This window comes from Motacilla alba, chromosome 7 (assembly GCF_015832195.1).
Source record: "Motacilla alba alba isolate MOTALB_02 chromosome 7, Motacilla_alba_V1.0_pri, whole genome shotgun sequence".
NCBI classification, from domain to species: Eukaryota; Metazoa; Chordata; class Aves; order Passeriformes; family Motacillidae; genus Motacilla; species Motacilla alba.
The window spans coordinates 38,097,708-38,112,427 of NC_052022.1; the positions used below are offsets into that span (position 1 = coordinate 38,097,708).

Genomic DNA, 14,720 nt, shown 5'->3' on the forward strand with positions numbered 1-14,720 from the left:
GTGCACTGGTGCCTGCTACAGGAGCACAGGCTCATGGCTGGGATCTCACCTGCAGCTTGGTAGGTGGAAGGGGTGGGACATAACAAGGCGCAGAGCTGCTGAAAGATGGACTCATTTTTGATTAAGAAAACTGCTAAAAAATTTCTTAATGCTGTGTTCGCTGGATGCTAAACCTTGCCTTGGGATAAACTCAAACCTAGGATCCAGAAGATGAGTGCAAGTCTCTTACCCCATGAATTTATAGGATGCAGGTTGATTTGTGCCCACACTGGCTCTGGGAAGAAGGATTGGGGTTTCCTTGCAACCCCTTGTCCTTCTAGCATCTCTAAATCCTTGCCTGAGCTCCCTTTTTATGGGTATGTTGATGAGACTGGTGCCAGGATGAGGATTTTCCCTTCTTGTTACCAATCCTGGAATCAGTGACTGGTACTGATTGGAATAAGACAATTACCAAGGACTGGTACTGACCAATTGGTACTGATTGGAATAAGACAATTACCAAGGACTGGTACTGACCAATTGGTACTGATTGGAATAAGACAATTACCAAGGACTCCTCTGATTTGGCCCTGGGCTTCCCTGTTCCCTGTGTTGCCCTTGGCCAAGGCAGCAGGGCTGGGAGGATGCTCTGTGGATTCCAGGTGGGGTGGCTGCCTGGGCTCCTCAGGGTGCTGAGATGTGCTGTCTTCCAGATCCTTCCCTGCCTCCTGCACTGCTGACCACCAGCTCCACGGGATCCCTGACCTGGCCCTGCGAGTCCTCCAACGGTGAGTCACAGTTTCCTGTTTCCATCCTTTCCAGGCTTTTAGCTTTGGCCAGAGCCCGTGGGACTGGATGTTGCGATTGCAGCAGTTGCTGGGATTTAAAATTTATCTGGCTGGTGTAGGCTCAGTGGAGAGCAGGGAAATCCCTCAGAGTCCATCCTGACACCTGTGCTGCTTGCAAGTGACACCAATTGGGGATGTAGTTGCTACCTTGGAGGACATGGAGAGAACTGTTGAGAGAAAAAACAAAAATTCTGAGGACAGCTGGTTGCTGAGAGAGGCTCTGTATGCTCCATCCTTGGAGGTTTTCAGCCCCAAAAGGATAAAGCCCTCGGCAACCCACTCTGACCTGCTGTGAGCATCAGCAGGGCCGAAGACTGACCTCAGGAGGTCCCATGGGCTCCCCTTCCACTGACAAGCTCCTTCCCGTGGCAGGGAAGTGCCAAGGTCACTGGGGATGAGGGCAGAGATTGCTGAGTCACCGTGAGAGGCTGTTTTCCCTGTTAACACATAAGGTGCCCCAGCACACTAAGAGCAGCACCAAGTTCAAGCAGGAGATCTGCAGCTCACCCACCCTGCTGCCTGGGGAATATTCTGGGCAGTGGAGAGGTTTTCCAGCCCTCTGGCACTCGGTTTATTAGTGGCTGAGGCTGCTCCATCGATTGTATTGACGGGTAGTGCATGCCCCAGTTAACTTATTGGGAGCAGCAGCAAAAATCCAGCTGGCCCCTGGGACCCATGGCACTGAAACGTGCTGGATCCTTTCCACCATCGCTGGATTTCTGCAGGAAGCAGGCCCCTTGCTCCACAGCTGGGCACAACCCCAGGCAGGTGACCACAAAGGAGGACTGCTGGGCTGTGATCACTGCGGAGTCTCTCTGGCATTCCAAGGATCTCCTCCTCCACAGGATGATTTCCCGTGGTTGGTGGATGCTGAGGATCTGCCCAAACCTGTTTGCAATGTAGGAAAAAAAAAATTATGCTTGCCTACCCAACACAAACTGGAGGTGATGCTCTTGATCATTTTCCCCCGACCCCCAACCCAGTCTGTGTTTTACTTCTCTCTGAAGTTCACATTAAGCAGCTTTGGTCCTTCCTCTGTGCCACGCCTTAACCTCTGCTGTGTCCTGGTCTGCAGGCTCGTGCCGTGGACTGCTGGGTTCCCCCCGCCCACGCTCAGCATGCCCTTTTCTGGTGCAGCCAGACCTTCCCAGGAATCACTCTGGAGCTCGAGGCCATCCTGTAGGGTAAGGTAAGATCCTTTCCAAGTCATACAATCCCAGAATGGCTCAGATTGGAAGGGGCCTTAAAGCTCGTCTTGTTCCATGGGGACACTTTTGCACAGGCCCTGTCCAACCTGGCCCAGAACACTTCCAGGGATGGGGCAGCAACAGCTTCTCTGGGCAAATCTTGGGAAGAGGGATCTTTGCAGCTCCCTCAGGCTGTAAAACACCTGCAGGGAGGGTGCTGGGGCCTCTCTCCTGCATCTGTGCAGGTCTCTCAACCCGCTGTCTCCGCCCTTGCCGCCTGCTTTCCGCCACGCTGGCCATTCCATTAAAACCAGTGAAAGAGCTAAGCTGGGAAGTACAGAGACGGGGTGATTTTCATCAGCCCCTCTGCTTTTGTGACTAAAATAGATCCGGAGTGGCCCTAGGCCATTGTGTTGTCCCAGGCATTGACTGGCACGAATGGATGGCAGGGCAACATATCCATTAGTGGAGGGGAGGATGCACATCTCCGAGGGAGAAGACAGCTCCATAAAGCAGAAATGTAGTGACAGACAAACCCATTTCTCTTTTCTCTCATTCTTTTATGAGTGTCACTTATCCCTGTTTTCTGCACAGAAAACATCGGGAGAGACTGGCCAGAGCAAACAGCCTGCACCTGCAACACAAGGGTGTGTTTTAGATAGGGGGATGGAGGTTTCCAAGCGGTGCTGCAGGTGACCTAGTAAGGTGCAGCAAGGATAGAACTTGCCAAAAAAAAATAAAAAATGAGAGGAGGTTTATCCATGGCCTCTGGTGATGTGGTGGGTACTGATTTTGTCTGGTCTGAGGTTTCCGCCATCACCTGTCCAGCAAGTGTGTTTTATTCTCTGGTTTTAGTGGATACACTTTCCTGCAATATAAGGCTAAATTTTGGTGAACATCACAACATCTCATAGCTCCCACCTCCCTCTGGTAAGGCCTCTGACATAATTTTTCTGCCTTCTCATGCTCCCTGTCCACCATCCCATCCCTTCTCCCAGGTCTGTGTCCCAGCCCCTCTCCCACATCCACAGGAGGGAGAGGAGCCTGGTGCCTGTCTCTGTCCAAGCCCTCCCGAAGGCTGTGTCTTGGACCTCTTGCCCCATGGGATTCCATTGTCGGAACTCAAGGCTGATTCCGTGTGTGTGGTACCGTGACATTTTTATAGCAAAACTGCAGCTGGGAGAGACATCTGGAAGAGCACAAGGTGGGATTCGTGGGCATTGTCCTGTGCAGGACCAGGAGCTGGCCTTGATGATCCTTGTGGATCCCTTCCAACTCAGGATATTCTGGGACTTTACACTGAAAAAACTGCTTCTCCATCTCCCATCCAGGTGATGGGATGAGTGATCACTGCTGATGCTGGAAGATGGAGACTTCACGGGGTTAGCAATGTGCTCAGGTGGGAATGCTGATTCTGGAGATGCTATGGGGTGGGAACTGCCCATTCCAGCAAGGCCAACGGCTGTGACACGAGGCTGCACGGTGGTGGTGGGGACGTGCCTGCCAGTGCCAAACCATTTCCCAGTTTGACCCTTCTGCTCAATCTGAACTTGAAGGTGAATCACCCATCGATCCAAACTGGGCTGATGAGTGCCATGCCCTGCGGAGAGCTCGGCTCCCAGCGCCACCTCCCTCTCTCCCCCTTTTGTTCTGCCTCCCCTTCACGCCTTTCCAAAGCCATCAGTCAGAGCATAGCGCCCCAGGGCGTTGACCTTGCTGGGGGCTAGGGGGACAACATATAGGTCCCTGTAGAGAGCCATCCCACTGTCTGATGGGCTTCTCCCTGTTGCCACTGCCACCTCTGCACTGCCGGTAAGCCTGGCATCCGTCTGCCATCAGCTCGGGGGTGTGGGGAGGCATGGGACAAGGCAAACGGGTTGGTGCCCGTCATGCCAGGAGCCACATTTTTCGTAGGCAGTGACGTTATCTGCCAAGCCATGCACTGGTTCTCCTGAGTTAAGGGCTCTGATGGCTTCATGTGGGCAAAATACAACTTGAAGCATCTCTTAATCTTTAGCTAAAATGTCATAGGAACTGGCAAAGTGTATTTTTTTACCTATTGGGAAGCAAAACCTGATTTGAGGTTGGAAACTTAGAACTTAAAAGGTCGATGTAGAAAGGTCGGGCTTTGGGGGGAAAGAAGATGATGCACCTTTGTTTCGCATCTTCTGTGCTTTAGTCACAGATTTTTTTCCCTCAACTGAAAATAACAAACCATTTTAATCTAAGTATTGCTTGTTCTGATCTTTTAATCCAGCTTGCTTTCTATCGGCACAGTGGCCTGAAATGATTTATCCGCCTGCCTCTCTATTATATAATTATTGGGAAGATTACTGAGGAGCCAGCTTTAGCTTTGCTGGGGATGGAGGAGGGGGCTGAAAGATGGGGTGGGGGTTCATGGAATCACAGAATAATGGAATGCCTTGGGTTGGAAGGGATCTTAAAGGTCATCTCGTTCCAAACCCCTGCCGTGGGCAGGGACACCTTGCACTATTCCAGGGTGCTCAGATTTCTTCTCTGTGGCTATCAGAAAACATGGGAGGGGCAAGCAACCAGCTGGGTGCTTTGGGCTGTGGCCATAGTTTGCATTTGAAAATTTTAGTGTGGGAAGTTTCTCCCTCAGTGTGCATTTGTTGGAATTGAGTGCGCCATGATCTGGCTGGAGCATGACCCTCCGAGCCAAAGAGGATTTGGGTGAAACCCTGCACTTTTCTACACTGTTCGGGGCCTTTTATGGCTGTACTTGTGGTTTTGGGAACAGCATGGTGAGACAGTCTAGCCTCGGGAAGAATCTGGAATTAGAGGCTGTGCTTCTGATGCTTCCCGTTGCTGTGCAGAGCCGTGGAAGGGAAACATCTGCAAGGAAGACCCAGCATTTGGAACATGGTTCTGATGCCAAGAAGGGCTGGAGGTGGCCATGGCTGCTTCACCAAGCTCAGCTGGTCCTCCCAGGAGCCTTAGGTGCCACCCCTGGATAAGAAGGTCTTGAGCCCTTGGGTGATGGGGTGGCTGGGGACAGCTGCTCTGCAGAAGGACTCTACCAAGGGCAGATGCCCAAGGTAGATTTGGCTGTAGCTTTCAGGTGAGCAGGTGTATCCCTGGCATGGAAAGAAGGCACAGCCAAGGGTTGGCACAGCCCAGTGGAGACTTGGGTTGCCAGAAAAATGCCTGTTCTGACTGGTCCGACTGGCTTGAGCTCTGATGGACAAAACATGAGGCTATCTGAGGGCACCAAAAATTCCTTTTCCCTTCCCCAAATGTAATGTCTGGACACTGAAGGGCTGGTACCTGCCCTGGCTACTGAGGGAAGGACAGGAGATGCTTGGCCTGTGGACCATGGCCAGCTGGGATGCTGTGGCTCAGAGCTGGGACGAGGGGACACCCCCAGCACCAGTCAAAATCAGATACTGAGAGCAGGGGCTTGGCTTTCCTTGCTCCACAGGGTCTTGGGGATCTTTTTGGGATGCCCAGAATTGTGCTGCATTTTGGGCTGGGTGAGTGTCTGTGGGAGGATACTGAAACACTTTTTGGGCCTGGCGTGGCCAACGGCTGGTGGGAATGGGCAGTGTCCACTCAGAGTGTGCCATGCTCCCTCCACTACTCTTGGTCCAGCTTCCCAGAAAGCTGTTCCAGCAGCCTCCAAAGGAGGAGACTGTAATCTTTTGGAGCAGTTGTTTGGTGCATCAGCCAGGAGGGCAGCAGAGGATGGGAACAGCTGAGGAGGGGTCAGGAGCAACATCGGGGCACGACATCATCTGGTTTGGATGATGGAGCAGTTGTAACACATCCACTTCCTGCAGGGAGCCAGCTGAACTCTGGGATGTGCAGGCAGGGCTTCAGCCTGCTCCTTCCTACCCTGCTGCTGCCTCTGAGATGGAGGGTTTAGCACAGCCCTCCTGTCCCTCCCGAATGCTCTGGCCCTGCACTGGGTGGGCAGGCACCCTCTAAAACATGCTTAAATTTCCCCCTGCACACAGGCAGCGCACCAGAGCTCATCTCATGCTGAGATCCTTTCTCCTTCATGTTGGAAGCGTTGGCTGGTTCACCCTCATCGCCTCAAGACATCCAGATTTGCTCAGTGGCCTTTAAAAAATAATATAAATAAATAAATGAATCAAAGTCCATGGAATGACAAGAGCATCAGCAGTGGGTGCATCCCCCTTTCCAGCAAACCTAGGGATTTGGGAGAAAATAGGTCACGTGCCCTTCATCCCGTGCCACGTGGTGGATCTCCCAGGGCCAATGAGGTTGGGAGCCCTTCCACGCTGAGCAGCGGAATAAAAAAAAATCACTGGGATTTTTTCCCTCCTGTAGCATTTTTCGTCCTTTCCAAACGTGAAAAGACTGGCCATCTGTCTGGATCCCCCTCCCGCCAAAGCGGCACGAAAGTGGTTCTTTGGGAAAGGTAAGGAGATTTAAAAGATTGTCTTGGTGGAAGACCACCCACCACGGGCAACTTTTCCCACCAGTGTAAGTCAGGGAAGAGTCCTGGAATGAGCTGGGTCCTGGGCTGTGTTGTGGGCTGGAAGAGCTTTGAATGCTTAGGAGCAGTTTTAAGGGAATCTCTCGTGGAGGAAATTTATGTCTGTGGCAGCGTGAGGTGGGATTATAGGAGACATCGGCACGCGAGCAATGGGATTCCCTTAAGTTAGCGGCTGCTCCCCAAGTCTGTCCTTGGAGAAATTCCCAAAATATTTTTGGGAAATTATTTTGTGAAATACATTTTTGTTTTTATTTTTGAAAAAAAAAAAAGCCAAATATTTTTTGCAAGTTGAATTTGACAAATCTTGCTGTGACTTTGTTTTGCAAAATCGTCGTTCTCGAAGCATGTGCTTCAGTTAAATTGTTTATTAAATTGTTAAATTAGTTGTTTTAGTTAAATTCCATTTTACCCATGCCCAGCAGCCAGTACCACCATGGGTAGGGAGGTATCCATCTCTTCCTTAACCAGAATATCCGGCTGTTCCTAAATTCTGTGATTTGCAGCTCAGGCTTTGGACAGTGTCATTTGTGTGTGCACTTGGGTGGGAATGGCACAAATGGAATTGCCTTCAAGGAATGGACACTAAAATAACAGGGATGTTAATCATGTCTTAGTGTGGCAACATAATAAAACCCTCAACCCTGATTCATTTGATTTTTACCTTCTGTTACTTTGTTTGGTTTGGTTTTAAGTATTTCTACTTTTTAGTTCCAGTATATTTCCAAATTTTTAATATTTTTATTTTGAATTCCATTCTAGTTCCAGTATTTTTAAAAATTATTTCCAATTTCATTCCTCATCCATTAATTTTTAATGCTATAAATATTCTTATTATTTAATTCCATCCTATTTTCATTCATTTTCTTTCCTTTTGCTGGGGAAATTTGATTCGGAGAGAGGAATCCCTTTTACTATGATGCTCGCTTTGTTTTCTGTTTGCCCTCAGATACCCATTTTCCTCAGGGTGTCTAAATTCTTCCTGATACCATCATGTTTCTGTTGCATTTTCCTTGGTTTCATGATTGCTTTATAAGTAGAAAAGTGAAATATTAGTGGCAAATGTTATAGAGAGTTAAAAGCTGTTGAAATCAACCCCAAATTATCATCTACATACTATAAAGGAAAAACATTCTCAGATATGTTTTTCTCATAATCTGAGATTTCTGGGATAATGTGATTTGAATGTGAACCATCTTAAAAAATCTGATTTTATTAATTTGAAGTCACGTCCAGCTTAAAAATAAACAAGAAAAAAACAGTAGCTCAAGGACATTGTGTTTAAGTTTCCATAAAATGATTGACCTTTGTTTTGACAGATGCAAGGACAGATGCTAGGCTGCATTTTGATACAGAAACCCAACCCTGAATTAAAAAAAAAAACAACAGGCATTCTTTCCTAATAGCTGGGGTTTTGCTCTTAATACAGAATTCTAGAATAACTCGGTAATATTTCCAAAGCTCTTAATCTCAGACTTCCCCCTTTCTTTTAGGGAACCATTTATATAAATATTTTCAGCATTCTCAGACACAAAAGCAAATTTTTCCTCTTGGGAAATAACTGCAGGAAATGTTCTTTTAATCTTGCTGAATTAAGTGGGCGCTTATTCCTTTGGAGAAAAATGGTCATTTTGAGGTGGGGACAAAAGGCTTCTGGGACTAATCTCTTTATAAGTGCCTCCAACATTATTTCAATGCCTTCAAAATAGCATTGGAGAAGCTGCGGGAATGTAGTGTGGGATGCGGGAAGAGGAATGCTGTTGGGATCGCTGGCGGATGGAGCAAATCCCTCAGTGATGGCCAGCTTCCTTTGGGGGTGGATCAGGGGGCACGGGGAGCTGCTCACCACCCACCTTGAGGGATACTCCCCTGGGTACCAGCCAGCCATGCTGATTTGGTGGTCCCAGGATTGCTTTTCCCAGGGGATCGTTTGCTTTTTCCAGGCCCCTTCCTTGAAAAATGTGTGTTTGCTGCCGAGCAGGCAGAGAGGGCACCTTGCTGGCAGCATGACTCTCTGGGGGGGGCAGGGGGGGGAAACATGCTTGGCACACTGGGATGAGCAGGATCCCAGTGGTGGTGGAGCACTGGGAACCCTGACTGTAGGCTTTGTGTGCCTTTGGAGAGCAGGGGATGGTCCCCAAACCCGCCGGTGGCACCTCTGCCCTTGAGCCCCCCCAGTCCTGCAGCATGAGGGCTGGGTGACAGCCCGTATGATGGGAGTCTGATGGTTCTCTGCAGCTGCTTTATGGCCAGCTGAGTTGGAAAGGGAATTTTAAAGCTTCCCTAGTCGGTAAGGGATGTCTCCATCCGCTGAGCTTTTACCCAGCTTTCTTCTGAACACGTGCATCCTGGTGCTGTGATCGCATGCACACACACACAGATCTGGTTTAATTTATTTATTTAATTTGGGGGTTGCTAAGTGAGCTGGCAGCAGGCAGTGGGGCACCCTACTGCCACCAAACCCCCTCCATTCCATGGATGCAACTTTGGAGCTGGATACCACCCATGGCAGAGGCAGGTTGTGGTATCGGTGATATCGGTGGTGCGTCCCCCACAGATTTTGACAGAGACCCGCAGCCCTGCAGGGATGCAACCACTGCAGTGGCTGTGCCCTCACTTCCAGGACCAGGTTTGGGGACAGGGGCAGTCGTCACCCTGTCTCCGGCAGCCCCAATTCCCAGCAGAGCCAGTTCACCCATTCCCTGGCTGGGGTTTGGCTCAGCATTGAGATCTGAGGTTACAGAGGACCTACCACAGGGAGAAGGGGAGAGGAGAGGTGGCTCTCCTTGATTGTAATCGGGGTTGAGGTTTAGCTGAAGTGAAAACAGATCGGGAGTGACAGTTTTGGAGCCTGCTGTCAGGGTCTGAGCGCAGCACGCAGGCGATCCACCCCCGGATGCCGAGGGCCCCCATCCTTCTCCTCGCCAGCTGGAGCAGGGAGAGCCAGCACCACGCAGGATGGGGACAGTGCAGCCCAGCATGGCCACCACACAGCCCTGTCACACTTCACCCTGCAGCCCCTTCCTTTGGGCTGGGGACAGTGTCGGGTGCGACATGGCGACAGCCCTGTGGTGGTCGTCGGTGTGGGATCCCCTGCTCCCGCCTCCTCTGGCCCTGCACCAGTGGGGGCTTGGCAAAGGAGGGATGGGGTCAGTCTGCATCCCGACCGATCCCCTCAGGTCACTACTCCAGGGAAGGCAGAGACAAGAGTCCCGTTTCCCATGTCTCTGATCAGTCTCCCATTCCCAAAGAGCATCCGTGGTCAGGGTGAAAGTCATGGGTTTGGGATTGCAGACAAAAAGCACTGGATCCAGCCGGGACTGATGGGAACCAGGGTGTTTGTGACTCCCCCCATCACCCTTGATTGATCCCCACATGTTTTCTGTGATGCACCTAATCTGTCCCTTATGTCCCCAGCATGGCAGCTGGGGGGAGTGGCAAGACCTGTTCCCCCATCCCTGGATCAGGAGGGGCTCGGACCTGCCCCAGGTGCTTTGAGAAGTTGGATGACATTCAGGAGGGTAGCCCCAGCCCCCCATGTTTCTGTCCAGCAGTGCCTGGACAGACTGCTCCGGGGCAGCCCATGTGCTCCAAACCTCATCCATGTTTCCAGGGATTAGAGAAATGGAGATGGGAGGAGATGAAGCAGTAGATTGCTTCGCTCTCAGGATGAAGGGATTTGTGGACTGCCCCCAGATCAGTGGATTGAAAATGGAGGGAAGTAGATTGAAAATGGAGGAAATTATTGGGATGATGCTGCCTGTGGGATTAAAGCCAAGGCAGCCAGCAAGCTCTGGAGGAGGAGGTGAATCAGGGGGGTTGTGGGATGGCTGCTGCTGGGCACTGTGGAGAGATGCTCCTGGTTGCATCCTTATCTGTTTTGGAGGATGCCCTGGAGGGTGGCCACTTTCTGTTTTCCCGGGTCCATGGAGGGGTTCTCCTCTCAGCTGTCCCCCAGCTGCAAGGGTGTTGGGAATGTGTCTGGAGCTTTTTGCAATGCTGTGCCTCTCATTTCCAGAGTGCTGGGGAACAAGCTGCTTGTCTCTGGAGGTGCACACACCTCCCTGTGGTCTCTCCTTTGCAAGCGTCCAGCATGGGTCTGTGGCCATGAGCATCCTTTTTGGGAGTCCTTTGGGTTCCCCTGAAAAATGACATCTAAAATCTGGCACTTAGGGGGCTGATATTTGACTGTCTCATCCCTTGGGGTGTGTTTCCAACTGTACTGGCTCCTTTGGGGCTGATGCACAACCCTGGCAGAGCATCCATGGGGCATCTGTGGAGGCATCTCCTGCTGCAAGGTGGCACCTCCTGGCTTCCGTTCCTTGGCCTTTGGCTGGGAAGAAATAACCCTGAACTAGGTGCTTTTGGCTTGGTGTCAAGGTTGTAAATGTGGTTGTTTAACAGAGATGAGCTGTATTTGCCAACACATGAATGTTTGGAAGATTTAAAGAAGGATAAATTGGCAGCATGGTGTGGCTGTGGAGAAGCTCTTTTCCTGGATCTTCTTCAGTGCAGCTTAAGCCCCTCGCTCAAGGCCCAGTGTCCCCCTGGCCTCCTGTGCTGCAGAGCCTTGGTTGCTCCAGCCCTTCCCTGTGGGTCTGTGTTTGCTGGCCCCAGGGGTCTGGGGTTGCTCTCTGTTGCCTGGATCTCCTTTGAAGAGCCAATTCACCATTCCTGGTTTCCTTCTCCTGGTTTTGCAAGTCAGCTTGTTGCTCCCAGCCACTTTCACGTGCCTAGGGAGCATTTCCTCTGTTTCTGTGCACTTAATTGCATACAGTTAAGTTGCAAAATTCTATCTTATTTTCTTCACATTGCCAAGCTCATTTTGGCTTCTTGCTCTGCTCGCCAAGAGCTTCTCCCACCTGGGTTGTCACATGGCATTTTAACAGGAGTGTCCCTGATCAAAGTTTTGGGGGTTTTTAGAGCATTTCCCAGCCATTTTCCAGTGGTTTCACCCACCCCAGCTCCCTGCGCACCCCACAGTTACTCCACTCTCCAGCGGGCTCAGTCTGGCTGCCCTCTGCTTGTGGTGCTTCCCAAGTCCCACCGGCGCGGTCAGGGATGTGGACGCAGAGCGTGGCACTGAAGCAGTCACTTTCCTGGTCTCTGCAGTGCCAGGCAATGACGTTTGGGATTCTTTCCCCTGGCTCGGCTTCTGCAGCAGAACCCGCCCCGCTCTGCAGTGCCGAGCCCCGCGGCAGGGTCCAGGCTGGGGGGGCAGTGCGAGGCTGCTGGCTCTGCCTCCCTCAGCCCTCTGGGACAGCTGGCATCAGCCAAGATCCAGCCTACGTTTGATCCTCGCTGGACCATCAGCCACACCCATGGGTGCTTCCAGCCGCTCCAAAATAATGGCTTGGGCTTGGAGGGACAGCTGGTATTTCAGGAAAAAAACTGTAATTCCTTTTATATATCCTTTAATCTGCTGGCAGACCAAAGGAGAAAGAGTTGATGTTCCTTATCCCAGGAAATGTTATTTCCTTGGCACTCACGGTCTTGCCAAAGGCTCACAGACATCTGCCGGTGCTTCTGGTCACTGAGTCGTGTGGTCCCAGCTGCAATGAGCATTGGCTTTCATCACCTCATAGGGGGAAGTTTCTGATGCACTTACGCAGTGTGACATTCACTGTAAATAGTGTTTTCATTGGCAAGTTGTTCCAGAAGTAACTAAAAGAGTGATTTGGAAGTGGCTGAATTATAGCATGATGTTCCCATCCCCTCCCTGCTCACCCCAACCTTCCAAAATCAGCTTTAATTAAACAAATTAAGTGAGGACCCATTATTCTTTGAATAACTCTTAATTCTAATAACCTTGTTGAGGTGGTGGTTAAACAGGTTCAAGCCACTGGTTTTGCTCAAGGTTCCACAATCAAAAAGCCCTGAAAACAGCCCAAACAAGGTTTTCTGGCTTTCCTAAGGACATGTAACATCCTGCTGCTACTTCTACATTGCATTTCCCTCAGTCGTCTGTGTCTGACCTCTGTTTGCAACACTGCAGCAGCTTGTGTGAGCGAATGGGAATTCTGCATCCTCTAGATCTCTGCAGATACATCTCTCAGGTACCTGAATTTCCTCTAAACCTGCAATTAACACAAACCTCAAGGTTTTGTCTCCCACAAATGTATCAGGGCACAGAGATAGGTAATCTCTCATCCTGCTGTCCTGTTGCAGTGGGGAAAATTATGTCCCAAACCATCATCCTGGGGAGGTTGGCAGGGAAAGGCTACAGTTTCATCCAGTGATCTTGACATAAAAGATTGCAGTAGTGGTTCTGCCATCACAACAAAATGAGCCATTCTCCCTGGACTGAGCTTGCTTCAGTGGAGGCTAATGCCTGAGCCCAAAAGTGGGGTTCAGCAGATAAAGAAGAATACCAGGAAATTGGCTGGGAATTTCCTGGAGGTGAGGGCAGGTGTTTGGCTGGGATGTGTGACTGCGCTGGAGCTCTGCAACATTGTGTCAGCGCAGACATTCAGTACCAGAGGAAACGGCCTCAGGATGTGCCCCCGGAGGTTTAGATTGGATATTTTGAAAAATTTCTTCATGGAAAGGGTGGTCAGGCACTGGCACAGGCTGTCCAGGGCAGAGGTGGAGTCCCCATCCCAGGAACTGCTAAAAAGGCGCATGGATGTGGCACCTGGGGACAGGGTTTACTTTGACAGTTCTGGGGAAACAGTTGGACTCGGTGTTCAGAGAGGTCTTTTCTAACCTAAATGATTGTGTAAGGCTGTGATCTCAGCTGGAGGGGAGCAGGGAAATAGGAGCAGGTGACTGAGGAAGAAGCCTGCTGTGAGGGCCAGAGCAGGACGTTTATCTCCTGTGCTGCTTTTAATGACTATGGGCAGGGGAGAGGCTGGAGTATCCTGCTGACTGACATACTAGGACAGCACAGGGCATCTTTTTTGGTAAAATGTTTTCACTGAAGCTGGAGAGTGGAGAGGAGGAAAAGTCAACCAAAATGACTACAGCTATGGAAAATGGCAGCAGCTGGAATTGCAGCTCTGTTCCCAAATGTCTTTTGGTGTCACTCACGTAGATGGTGCTACCGCCCTCCCACAGCTTCATCTCCCAAGAGCTGAAGCTCATTGGTGGCTGATGCATTTCCGTGTGGTTTAAGGTTTTTCCTCCTTCCAACCCTGTCTTGACCTGGCCAGACTGTGCCGTCGTCATAATCCCAAGCTGGCTGCATTGCCGAGCTTCCCAGCCTCTAAAACACCACGCTGGAAATCACTGGATTAGGTCTTAATGGTAAGATCAAGTCAGTGGGAGGTGAGTGGGGAGAAAGCTCCTGCTTACGCTGATGGACAGGCAGCCCTCCTTCAGAAAACAGGCTAGAAAGCCTAAAATTTCAGGAAAACATGCTCTTTCCTGGCCTCTCTGGCTTTTCTCTGCTTTTAACACATCCATCGTTTTCCTAGAGTCAGAAAACCCTGGTCTGAGTTTTTTGAAGATGCCCTCACAGAGGAAAATGCTGTCTTGAGTGTTGGATGTTCTGTCCCAGATGTTAATTCCCAACACTAAATTCTGCCACCTGTATTTGAAATCCTGGCTGTGAGACATTGCAGTGTGCTGCAGGATGCCAAGGGTTTGTGGCTGTCTTTAACATCTGTGCTGGTGGCGTTCCTGGAACACCAGAGAGCCTGGGAAGTGTAGTGGATGTTTTCCAGGATGGCATTACACCACGGATCGACTGAGATGCTCCAGGCAGGGTTTTGGGTGTGGTCCTTTGGGAAGGTGGCACAGCAGGGATTGCACAGACCAAGGCCCTGCCCACCCTGCTCTTTACCTGCACAGGTCATCAAGGGCTCATGGTCAGCAGGGCTCTGAGGTGTTGGATTTTATCAGCCTGCACTGACAAGGAGAAGCTGTGGCTGCCTCATCCCTGGAAGTGTCCGAGGCCAGGTTGGACAGGGCTTGGAGCAGCCTAGGAGAGTGGAAGGTGTCCCTGCCCATGGCAGGGGGGTGGAATAAGATGAGCATTAAGGTTCCTTCCAACCCAAACCATTTTGTGATTCTGTGATATACCTACAAGAAAGTGGGATTATTTTTGGAGGCCTTATGATGGGTGTGGGGAGGTGATGGAGACTTTCTCCTTTGCATGGGCTAGGTGGTGCCTATGAACTTTCCTCTCAAATATTTTAGGGAGGGGGTGAGTTATGCCAGTGGGACATCTTTGCACAGAGTTGTCCTCTCTGTTTGTTTTTGGACAGCTTGAACAAAACATTGCTA

General features: G+C 50.5%; 1 protein-coding gene across 29 annotated transcripts in view; it reads left to right on the plus strand.

The window, feature by feature from the left end:
• The first annotated feature begins 744 nt into the window (after positions 1 to 744).
• PCBP3 (poly(rC) binding protein 3) overlaps positions 745 to 14,720 on the plus strand; it is a 44,936-nt gene continuing 30,960 nt past the window's right edge. For 8 of the 29 annotated variants that reach the window (XM_038142203.1, XM_038142213.1, XM_038142208.1 and 5 more), the window contains exons 1-2: positions 3,783 to 3,826; positions 6,329 to 6,419. The gene's annotated coding sequence lies outside the window, so the exon portion shown is untranslated. Of the gene's footprint in view, positions 768 to 1,902; positions 2,017 to 3,741; positions 3,827 to 6,328; positions 6,420 to 14,720 lie in introns of those variants that run through there. The other 21 variants (XM_038142217.1, XM_038142218.1, XM_038142226.1 and 18 more) reach the window with 11 other exon arrangements.